General features: G+C 48.0%; 2 long non-coding RNA genes across 2 annotated transcripts; both read right to left on the bottom strand.

Annotated features, from left to right (window-relative positions):
* Positions 1 to 526: 526 nt before the first annotated feature.
* On the bottom strand, positions 527 to 3,170 carry LOC127312017 (uncharacterized). The gene is made up of 2 exons (XR_007858084.2): positions 3,075 to 3,170; positions 527 to 1,348 (listed from the first exon to the last, which is right to left on the bottom strand). It is a non-coding gene; the product is annotated as an uncharacterized lncRNA (long non-coding RNA).
* A 107-nt stretch (positions 3,171 to 3,277) lies between these two features.
* LOC127312018 (uncharacterized) lies at positions 3,278 to 5,328 on the bottom strand. The gene is made up of 3 exons (XR_011749573.1): positions 4,840 to 5,328; positions 4,174 to 4,298; positions 3,278 to 3,794 (listed from the first exon to the last, which is right to left on the bottom strand). It is a non-coding gene; the product is annotated as an uncharacterized lncRNA (long non-coding RNA).
* Positions 5,329 to 12,297: the final 6,969 nt, after the last annotated feature.

Genomic DNA, 12,297 nt, shown 5'->3' with positions numbered 1-12,297 from the left:
GGCACGCCGCCGGGACGGGGAAGTGCCCCCGGAAGGCTTCTCCATCGACACCACCACCATCTTCATCAACGCTGCTGTCTCCCATGAGGAGGGAGTAGTTCTCCATCGAGGCTAAGGGCTGTACCGGTAGCTATGTGGTTAATCTCTCTCCTATGTACTTCAATACAATGATCTCATGAGCTGCCTTACATGATTGAGATTCATATGAGTTTTGTATCACTATTAGTCTACTAGCAAAATTGGCGCAGCGGCACGCCGCGCCGGTAAAAGTATACTCAACGTTACAATACTTGCATAGTAGTGCTATGTAGGGAAATTTCATAAATATTTCTGGTACACGCAAATATGAGTCAAAACCTATAGTTCAATGGTAGATTAAGCAGTTGATGTTGCTTGTCCCATACGCATGCACCTGCACTTCTACAGTTTTAAGGCTTATATGGTCTATGATTCAGCAATTGGTCGAAAGCAGACCGCATAGATCAGTAAGCTAACCTGGTCTTCAGCAAGACTCAGTACCTAGTGATGCAATCACCAATGTGTTCCATCATTATCCCCGAACAATGGCGGTCAAACAGTACAGACTGATTAGAGAACACATTATTTACAGACAAAATGTATTTTAGGAAACGCCTAAGTAGAGGCAATCCATTATATGTATGCTTTGGAGCCAACTATCAAATGTGGCCGGTCTGACTGCCATCGCAATAACTTAAGTGTAAGTCATTGTTATACGACCAAGTTGTCCGATTTTGCCTGCACGAAATAGATCCTGAAAGCGCAGCTGTAAGGAACGATACCAGACTACATGATATATACATATAATCATTTTCCTTGTGCCCTTCTAGTCGTTAGACCCAGCTTTCCCAGTAGTAGTCTTCATCGTCAGAAGAAAGAACAATGATCTCCTTTCCCTTGACCAAGGGTGACTGACTGGGAGGACTATTGTTTCCTTTGTAAGGTGGTCAACATTTTCACCGTCGGCGAAGCCAGCACTCTTCGCCGCGGTAAGCTTCTCGGTTCTCGCCCAATCAGTGGCATCGAGGACCCGTGTGATGGCAATGGCTCTATAACCCAAAGAAAGTACGGCTCGAATACCATCTGAAAATCAACAACATAACTTCGTCAGTGGATAATACTGAGATATAACTAACATACCAGTAATTTTCAAGCAAGGAGAGGATCTTTGCCTTCTCAAAGCTATGGGAAATGCATCCATACAGCGTTTACCTAATACATTGTTCCATGTACATGTGTTGCATGAAATGTCAGTACCCCAACATCATTCATGCATTTACGTGATATTCTTTCCCAAAATTTCACTCTTCGATGAAATGGCTGGCTTCTTCTGCATTAAGAGTAATTTTATTTCCATTCATGTTTTCATTAGCACAATATGTTTGAGACACTGATTAGTGCATGAAGACCACTGAATTTCTTCGTGAGCACCAAGGAAAATTAAAATAACAGGTTGTTTTTGGCCTTGCGACCTGATAGCTCCCTGAACATGCAAACTTAATTTAAACTTCCCTAGAATGCTAAAAACCCAAGAAATCATTTCTTATCTGCGGTGGCGTACCAACAAATTAAAGAAGCAGAGCAATCAGGTTTTTAGTTGAAGAGAGTGCCATCATGCATTTAGTATATATCACTATTTGGTGTGGGAATAAAAAAAGGTACATAGTCGTACTGACTTACTAAAGTCTGCAAAGTATGTAGTGACTATGCAATTATTCATCGTTAATTATCGCAAAGTTACACAGTTGTTTTCTGTACCGGCTTATTTGCAAAGAAATGTAACACCTTAATTTTATCAAAATTAATATGCAGCAACAAACTACTTGAAAAGTCATTCTAGTGCGTTGATATCACCCAAACTTGGTGTGTGAGAGATTGCAAGTTAATTACTCTAGAATCCGAGAGACATCATTTAATAGAGCAGTGAAGTCTAGTCAGACTCTAAACTATGTACTGCCAACACAAGTAAGAAGCATGCGTGCAAAATAAAGGAAACCATGTCATTTGGATTCCTCTATGTATATGTTGGCTATTAGGTTCTCATGTGACATTATTTGTAACTCCTATGATATTATTTGTAATCACCTTACTTGAGAAGGGAAAGAAAAGTTTCTCTATCTCTCATTGGTAGATTGTTTATAATCACGCTAAGTAAATTCAAGAGTAACAAAATAGCACTTTTGCAATAGAGACAAAGAGGATAAGAACCAAAGGATCGAATTGGCCCATCTATTTGATTTTCTGATGGTCTTGAATCTCTCGAAGCTATGGTCCTGTCAACTCTAGTTTCTTTGGCAGATTCAGCATTGTAGATCTGAATGGTTAAATCATAGAAAAATACATCTTTGTAACTAATTGAAGAATTGATGATAAAATATGAATGGCCTTCGAAAGAGACAAATATGGTCCCAAATTTTCAACTACAAAAACAAATGGTTGCATTTCTTTGAATAGCTAGCAATACTCTGATGATAGAAGAAGAGTGACATTCAGATCAAGCGGAGACATGCACAAACTCAGTATGAACCTTAAGGACATTACACGGGATCTACAAAACGCGGAGACATGCAAAAACTCGGTATGGACCTTAAGGCCACTACACTGGGTCTACAAAACGGCTAGTGCTTGCTTTTTTGGTGAGTGCGCTGGGTTGGCCGCCCTTTGATAGAGGTAAATCTGTTAGAAGCTTTGAAAGAAAAGGTTATTGTTCAGAAGAAACTTGTTTTCGAACTTTTGCAGAATCAAGAAAATAACCAAATGATGTCTACGAAATAATCCATATGGTATCACTACATAAGCAGGTTGGGAGGACTTACAAATCAAAGTGAGTGCAACTCTGAGAATACAATGCCACATAAAATTCCATTTCATTTTTATCAATAGAGTTTCACCTAAGATGTACTGTACAAATTAAACTTCCTGTGCAACTGGTGGGAAGAGGAGCCATTAAATTCAGCATGTATATCCCGACTCAATGTCACCTCAGGTGTAAAAATCTTCTTGCAACTGGTAGAAAGAGGATTTATTAAATTTATCAAGTATATAACACTTACAACCTTTGGTGGAAGAGCAAGATCTACATCTCAGCATATTTCCGTCCGCCTTAGCACTATGCCCTTCAATACTTTTTCCTTGAGAAGAGTCATGGCCCTCAAAACTCGCTGACCCTGTAGTAGCAGTCTCGCGATGTACTGTCAAAGAGTGGCTTTGTGTCAGCAGATATAATTTCATCAATAAAAGTATATAAATATAAGGGACATATCAAACTCTGTAACTGAACTTACTCCACCAGCAAAAGTGTCTGATTGGTGAGTGACCACGGTCACATTTTTTCTTCATTTTGCAGGAGATTAGGGACCGTCAACCAAAATGAAGAAATAAGGGCAATGGTAAAAGTAGCAAATCAAAGATTGCGTGATACAACTGCAAGCAGGGAACACACATCAAAAGAAAATATATTTTTCCTTTTAATAACCAAAAAATTTGCAGATATACAACACGGTCTAGGCAAACCAACAATTAGCTTACAGAGCCACCGTTTCTGAGCAAATTGGCCAAGCACGCCGAAGCACAGTAACATGCTTCCACAGTAGCGATTTAATAAGTAATAAATCAATTATCTCATCCCTGCTACCTCCTTTAACAACTGGAAATAGTTGCTTAAAATCACCTCATAAAACCGCAGTTTTCCACCGAAAGGAAGCAAGCTTCAAGAGCTATCATTCACTCAACATATTTTGTATATGTGCTTTCCAGCAAAACGTATTACTTGTTGCCTAAAACAGCAACGGTCATGCCTTTACTCAATGACAACAGACATAAAAGTAGGATTATCAGATTCCCAGTGCTGAGTACACTTTTCAAATTCAAGAACAGTGGTCTGTTTTTTTACTTCAAGCTCTAAAAAAAGTAGAGGAGCTACTCAACATTTTCTGAAATTAGGCACGAACATTTTCTGTTGTGATGTCCAAAATGAGAAAAAATAAAACTGAACGTTCTCTAGTTTGGGAATGATCTACATGATTAAGTACCTCTCTAAGAAACCATTAAATTAGGTACCATAGTGGATACGAACTACTAAGCACCTATTTATATTCTGACTGGAGCAAAAAGATAGCACCAACACCAAGATATATTAGAGGAGCTATAACCAACCTGAAGCACAAAAAGCAGAACACCAACGCCACCCCCATCAGGCCAAGGCAGTACACATAAGTACTGATGATATGGGAACATTGCACTTTGTTGTAGAGCCTACAACATCCTACATAGCTAGCCCTCTGCAAAGATTCCGGCAAGAGAATCAAGAGAACACTTTGAAATTAAGTTATTCCAAACTGGGATTTTAAATACCATACAACACATTATGAACGGATTCATAAGGCAACAAAATAGTTTCCAAGGATGAGAGGTTGGGAGATGCATGTTGCAGAGTAGTGCATCAATCTGTTGGCATTCTTTACATCTAGTTGGGTATCTATGAAAGCAAAATCCGCACCAAACTAATTAGTTTTTTTTTTCTTTTGCTTCCTGTAAATTAGGCCTACAATAGTTGAGCTACAGATAACTGAACAAAGTAATTCAGATGATACATTAGGTGATTTGAGTGTAGAGCACGATATTAAGCAAAATTATCATGTATTCAGCGATGGTATTATCAATTTATTTTGTTCGCAAATTGGGATGTACCTTTCCATTACTAATCAGCTTGTTTTGCCTCATAGCCGTACACAGCCATCTATCTTAATGTTTGATGCAAGACCAAGGTGCATGAATTGCTAACAACTCAATCTGAGGGGCGAGTAGGCAAGGAAAACGAACCAGAACTACTAAGTTCGCTGGTGCCATCGTCCATGAGGCATGAGGTGGCCGCCATACAGGGAGGGAAGTAGCCAGATCTCAGGGAGGGGAACATGGACTGCAGCTGCCGCAGAGGAAGGCGGCACCCCATGTGTGAAGAACAATAGTACGCCTACCGCAGACCTTGCAGGACGGCCTCCGCTTTGCCGCCGTGCTTCCCATCCCCCTCGGCCTCCTCCTCCTCCATATCCGGTTCCTCCTCCTCTTCCTCCTGCATATCCGCCTCCACCTCGATCCCCGCCTCGTGCTCATCGCCTCTGCCTCGGATGCCACCGAAGTGGGGCGCTCTATGGCAGAGGTCGCCGCCTCCTCTGCTGGATTGGGGGGCGCTCTAGGGTGCGGTCGCCACATTAGAGATGTTTTAGAGAGAGGCTAGAGGAGTTATGGAAAAGGATTCACCTGCCACACGAAGTTGTCCCGTGCCTTAGCCGCCGTCGTCTCGCGCCGCAATCGCCGCGACCTCAAATCACCGTCGCCTCTGCTCGAGAGGTCGAGCGTGTCCATGCCCGTGAGCCCCGCCTTCGCGCGCCTGTACGCAGGAGTCGCGGCTCCGTGGGGGAGAGGCCGGCCCTTGAGCCCGCACCGTGGTGCGCCCGTAAAATGCCGCAGCTAAACACGGGAGCTGCGGCTTGGTACAGCAGCTGTTCGACAACCCTAGCCCCTCTCCCTCTGCTCCTGTATGAAACGCCGCCGCCGTCGCCAATGTTCCGGCAGCTCAGACCTGTTGCTCGCCGGCACGACCTGGCACCGCACCGGCCTCCTCCGCCGTGGAGCCTAACCTCGGTTGCCGGCGCGATGTCCTCGACGGCTCGGCCTGCTTGCGCAACTCTCCGATGTGGTGGCCGGCCTTCCTTGCCGGTGTGACGGCCTCCTGTCGCCCAGATCGCGCTGAGATGCCAAATAGGTGCTGGGCCGGGAAGGATGGCGGGGACGGTGTGGAGGAAGAGAGAAGATGAGACAAAAGATGGGAGAGATAGGACTGTGTGATCTCTGGAATGGGCACCGCTTTGACCGTACGGTCACACAAAGCCCAAGACTTTGGGCACACCAAAAGTAACTACATCCACCCAGGGAACAAAGAAAAACATTAGAAAAGGTAGCATGGAAATTCTAAGGGAACACCCAAAATGTACACGAAAAAATACTGTGCGAATTAACACACGTGTCAACTCCATGTTAACTCAAAAAAAAATCCAAAATTATGAGAAAAAAGATGTTTGTTACCAAATAAGTATAGTATATATATATATGTGCTACTCTTGTGATGTTATTAAAGTAGTCTATTCCTCCTTCACGGTGTAATGGTGACAGTGTGTGCATCGTGTAGTACTTGGCGTATGTTATGATCATAATCTCTTGTAGGTTATGGAGTTAATTATTACTATGATAGTATTGATGTGATTTATTCCCCCTTCATAGTGTAAAGGTGACAGTGTGTATGCTATGTTAGTACTCGGTTTAAATTGCAAAGATCTATTATGCTCTAAAGGTTACTTAAATATGAATGTCGAATGTTGTGGAGCTTGTTAACTCCGGCATTGAGGTGCTCTTGTAGCCCTACACAACGAATGGTGTTCATTATCAAACAAGAGTATATGTAGCACAAGGGAAGAGAACTTATTTATTTATGTGATCAATGTTGAGAGTGTCCACTAGTGAAAGTATGATCCATAGGCCTTGTTTCCGAATACTGCAATCATCGCTTGTTTACTGTTTTACTGCATCTTTACTTCCTGCAATATTACTACCATCAACTGCACGCCAGCAAGCACTTTTCTGGCGTCGTTACTACTGCTCATATTCATTCATACCACTTGTATTTCACTATCTCTTCGCCGAACTAGTGCACCTATACATCTGACAAGTGTATTAGGTGTGTTGGGGACACAAGAGACTTCTTGTATCGTGATTGCAGGGTTGCTTGAGAGGGATATCTTTGACCTCTTCCTCCCTGAGTTCGATAAACCTTGGGTGATCCACTTAAGGGAAACTTGCTGCTGTTCTACAAACCTCTGCTCTTGGAGGCCCAACACTGTCTACAAGAATAGAAGCACCCGTAGACATCACCCGCGCGCTGCAAAATGGCGCGTCGGGCGGAGGTGCTATTTTACCGCGCCAACGCGCGCTGCAAAATGGCGCACCCGGCGGGGGAGAAATCGCTCCGGCGCGCGGCAACGGTTTACAGCGCGCAGAATCTGAGGTTTAGCGCGCCGCGATATAGCGCGCCTGCTGGAGATGCTCTTATAGATGGCGTCCCCAAAGCGTCCCCAAACAGATTTGGGGCGCGCCGGACAAAAAAACCGTTCCATCCGTGTCCCCCAAAGCTGATTTTTGTTCGGCGCGGTCCGATACGGTGTCCTGCGCCCCGAGCCCGTCTCCGTCCCACATGGGACGCACCGGGCACGCCGGACACAACGAAAAGCGAGGCGAAGCGACGCGGGCCTGACGTGTCAGCGGCTCGAAAGCCTAAAACCCCGTCGCCTATCTTTGGTCAAGCAACGTTAATGGCGTCCCTGGTTTCCCAGGCGACGCAGGGATGCGTCTCATCGTGCATGGCCGCATGGCCGTCCGCGCCGGCGTTATTGCGTGCAACCACCCGCTGCCGCCGTTGTACATTAAGACGCCCTGCGGTTCGTCCCAATCTCTCACCGCGGCAGCCTAACCGTGCCGGAGGTGTAGGCGCTGTACCACGCTCGATATCCAGTCCCGCCGGACATGCGGCTGCCAAGCAGCGGCGGCTGGAAGATGGCCGTGAACGGCATTGGCGTCCCGCCGCCGCCGAAGCCGGGCACAGAGCAATGGAGGGACGGCATCAAGGCCCGGCGGGCTCAACTCACCGCCGAGGAGCGGGCGGATCCGACATGGGCGGCCAAGGACAACGACGGCTGGTGCGTGACGTACTTCAAGGCCAACTACGACGTCGAGATGCACAGCACCACCGGCCTCGTTGGCGGGCCCAACAGCTGGAACAAGGACGGCCGCGCCCTGTTCTGGGGCGTTCCGGGGCGCACCCTCGACAGCGTCATCCGCGGCATCTGCAACGGCGCTCCAAGGTTGGAGACGCCACCGTCACCGCCACCGTCTCCTCGAGGAGGACCACCGCAATGGCAGCCGAGGAGGACCACGTACTCGTCCTCCTCGAACTCTTCTTCCTCAGGACTGCCCCGATCGACGCCGTCCTCATCATACCGCTCGGCGCCCTACACCGTCCCCAAACGCGAGGTGAAGGAGGAGCCGGCGACGCCCGTCAACACGAGGCGTGGCGGCAACGGCAGCCGGCGGCCGCAAGATAGGCGTGGCGGCGCCCTCCTCATCCCGAAGCCGGAGGTGAAGGAGGAGCCGAAGGAAGCGGTGAAGGCGGCGCGGCTGGCGGAGTACGAGCGGCAGTAGCGGCTCATCGCCAGCAGCGACGACCCCGAGGACTGCCCAGGGCTGCGGGTGGCGTGCTTGGTGTCGATGAACGACAAGGACGCCTGGAGGGGCGACCTCGACATGGCGATCGGCATGTCCATCCGCGACTCCGGCAAGCCACTCGTGGACCTCACCGACGACGGTGAGGCAGGACCAAGCGGCTTGGTGAAGGACGAGCCCGTCGACGAGTCCGACGAGCGCGTTAAGAAGGAGGTCGTCACCGACGACATGTAGAACTTCCACCAGTACTACGACACATTCGGCCGCCGCAAGTACTTCTAGATTAGGTTTAGTTTAAATTTAGTCAAATTTCGTTCGAATATATGTAATATAGGCTAAGTTTAGATGAATCTAATCGAATCTCGCTTAAGTTTAAAATTTCCGAAATTTTGTTTGAGGGACGCGACTGGGGAGCGACGTCCTTCAACGCGGCACAAACCCCCAAACGCTTAATCCGACGTAATTTGGGGACGCGACTGGAGATGCTCTTGGTTTGGGCTCGCAGGCACCTTCCGACGGTCGCGATCGCGAACTGTACCGTGCGATAAGGACGTGGCGTGATTTGACCAGCCTGGATCGGCTGCGCGAGAAGTCGGCGATGGGAACGAAGAACACTGTTGTTGTAGTCTCCACGAGAAAAATGTTTACCCCGACGCCGACTTGTCCATGGCCGCGAGGATTTCCTGCAGATTCCGGCGACGAACTCACGCGTAAAGTTGTGGCTGCAAACTGAGCTAGGCACCGCCTCTTTGAAAATAAGCAAAGATACTACGTGTGGATCGGACAAACTCTATCCACGGTGAAACCTTTATTTCAATTTTCACCGTCATCTTCATCATCTTTATGTTCTCATAGTCTTTACGAGATGCACCCACAACCTTAAGCTCATATTTTGAAATGTCTAATTTTTTTGAAAAAAACATCGGATCTACTTCTAGGCATCTTATGTTCGCACACTAAGTTTCCCGATATAAGAATCATGTTTTCTAGCCTGTCTATTAAAGACAATTTTCGGTGCTGTAAAATAGCTTTCCACAAGAAATGTTTTTGTCTTTTTTCCATAGCCCATAAAACATGTTCGTTTCAAACAAAAATTCCGTGACATAGAATGTCTAGATGTACGCCCAACAAATTTTTTCATTTTTCAAATTGATTTATAATGTATTTTCCATAATAGGTGCCTCTAGACATAGGAGCCTAAACTGTCCGTGATCAACATCGTTTTGCCGGTTTCTACACCTTTTTAGCCAAAGTGGATTTCTGGTTGATCACAAGCTAATTCAACATATTTTTCGTGTGCATAGTATTGACTATCATGCTTCTACAGCTATTCACGCACACCGAACAATCTACTAAATATTTAGCCTGACTCGTCAGAGTGGACTTTGAGAGAGATTCAAGCCATCGTGTTATGTCAAGTTTAACCCAATAGCATCAAATATTATGTTTTGTTTAAATGAATGAAAATGGCTGGGACGAAGGACTTAACTAAGCTCCTCCACAACTCCTCTAAGGCCCGAGACTTGACCTCTACTCGGATTTTACGAGACAATTTTTTTTATTGCAGGTAAAATCGTTGTAAACATATACGCTCATATGCAAATCATGCAAACCAACATAGCCAACATGCCGCACCACCAACCAAACACGCACTAACATTAAACCAACAACGAGACCATCAAAAGCGAGACCATCAACATCACCCATCACTCAAAAATTAGCAAGATCTATGTTTATCATGGATAACCACCAAGGCGGAGATTCAACACGATTTTTGTGGGAGCGCCGCAAAAAGTAAAAGATTTAGAGGGGACTAAATGAGCCTTGAACAGAGTTGAGTGGGATAATCAAATGTATTGTGTCAAATAAAAAAAATAGAAAAATATCATTTACTCCTCCATTAATTGTTCCTATCAAGCCTGACGGCTTGTCCTCTATACGCATGTTGGATCCACCTAGGATCCCTCCTGACCCGGGCAGCCTGCCACGCTTCCCGCTATTGTATACAAGAATTTACCAGCACAAAGAAAATTAGAGAAAAATCCGGTGTACCATGCAAAACAAACCTGCCCATAGGCGGACCCAACTGTCTCTAAACCCGGGTACGCATCCAAGTTTCTGGCCGACGGCGCAGCCTATTTTAATGAAAATTTGGATAAAAATGTGGCCGCGCTTACAATGCGTTCAGGCTTGATGGAAATCTTGGGTCCACCACTGAACCTGCCTACGGGCTAACCCGACCATCGACCTAATACACACTACCGCTAAACCAGCATCAAGACCTACTTATAACTCTGAATTGGGCGAGATCTATTTTTTCATGCATAACCACCAATGCACTCCTACTAGCATCATGGTGTCCATTCATACACGCAAATATGCATGGACGACTAACATTTTTGAAATTTGCATGGACTAGTAACCGAACGTCCGAACAGGAAGACAAAGATTCCAACTCCATATTAACAAGCATTTCTAGGGATCGGGTGTTCGTTTGACATTCCATACCATGGAAGTGAAGAGAAAAGCTCGACATGGCGACACGATGGGCGCATGGGGTGAAGGAAAAACTTTCAACACTAACTTCGGGTGTACGTCTGGTTGACATTTCCAATTCTTCTGAAATGTTCAGACAGGGCTTTGACGTTTATCAGGTTGGAAAAACGACTGGCAGAGGATCTGAGGCAATAGATTATTGCTCTCTGAGGTAACTGTCGCAATGTGCCTTTGAAAAACAGAACATGTAATTTATTTGGGAAAAGCTGGTGTTCCCCCGGACGATTACTGATCAAATCCTCCGGGTCCTGCCAGGCTGCCAGGCACGCGGTGCGTTGTGGTCCACGCGTCCTACAGCTGGATAGAAACGGAAAACACACATCGTGGGGCCCACTCAAATCTTATCTCCTCATCAATCTCTCGTCTTCTCGTTCCTCTCTTTTCTCCCAGACGAGACACGCTCACCGACGCCTCTATTCTTGCCGCCGCCGTCGATTTGGCCCATCCTAGGCACGCTCGGCTCCTCACGGTTCCCCGCCTCCGTTACTATCTGCTTCGAGCTTCAGATGCAGGAAGCCCCGCATGGCCAAGTTCATCGCCTCCGTTCGCCGGCGTCGCGGGCTACGGGAACTGCAAAGACATGGGCGGCGACGACTGCTACGTTCGGCCTGCGGCGATTCTACCGAAGGCGGTGGCGCTCCTACGTCCGGCTGCTGGTTCTGCTCCAAGCGGCGGTGGCGTCTGCTGCGTCCCGCCGGCGCCCAGCGGCCTGCTGCAACCGGCGACAGCGCCTGCTACTTTCGGCTGGCGGCTCTCTTTGCAACGGCGGCGGCGCTGCTACTCGCCGGCGGCTCTGCTGGCGGCAGCGGTGCTGCTACTTTCGGCCGGAGGCTCTGCTACAACCGGCGGCGGCACCTGCTACGTCCCGTCGGCGGCGGTGCTACTGAAGGCGGCGGCGCTGCTACTTCCAGCCGCTGGCTCTGCTGCAAGCGGCGGCGTCTACTGTCTACTGCATCCCGCCGGCGGCGCTACTAGCAAAGGCCGGCCGACGGCTCTGCTGCAAGCGGCGGCGGCGCCTGCTACTTTCCGCCGGCGGCTCTGCTGCAACTAGCAGCGGTGCCTGCTACTTTCGGCCGGCGGCTCTGCTACAACCGTCGGCGGCACCTGCTACGTCCCGTCGGCGGCGCTGCTACTTCCAGCCGCTGGCTCTGCTGCAAGCGGCGGCGTCTACTGCATCCCGCCAGCGACGCTACTAGCAAAGGCCGGCCGACGGCTCTGCTTCAAGCGGCGGCGGCGCCTGCTACGTCCTGCCAGCGGCGCTGCTACGTCCGGCCGGTGGCGGTGCTACAAGCGCAGTCGACGCCGGCGAGCTTAGGCTGCCAGAATTGCTGCCGGCAGTAGGCACGTTGCTGCTAGTGCTAGTCGTGGCAGCGGGTGCTGCCGGCGTCGGTTGGCCGCACTGGTCGACGGTGTTACCGCCGGTGGTCGGCGAGTATGAATCAATGTCTTCTC

The sequence above is a fragment of the Lolium perenne genome, chromosome 7, assembly GCF_019359855.2.
Source record: "Lolium perenne isolate Kyuss_39 chromosome 7, Kyuss_2.0, whole genome shotgun sequence".
NCBI classification, from domain to species: domain Eukaryota; kingdom Viridiplantae; phylum Streptophyta; class Magnoliopsida; order Poales; family Poaceae; genus Lolium; species Lolium perenne.
The sequence above is the reverse complement of the archived record's forward strand: the minus strand, read 5'-3'. Positions and strand labels throughout refer to the sequence as shown.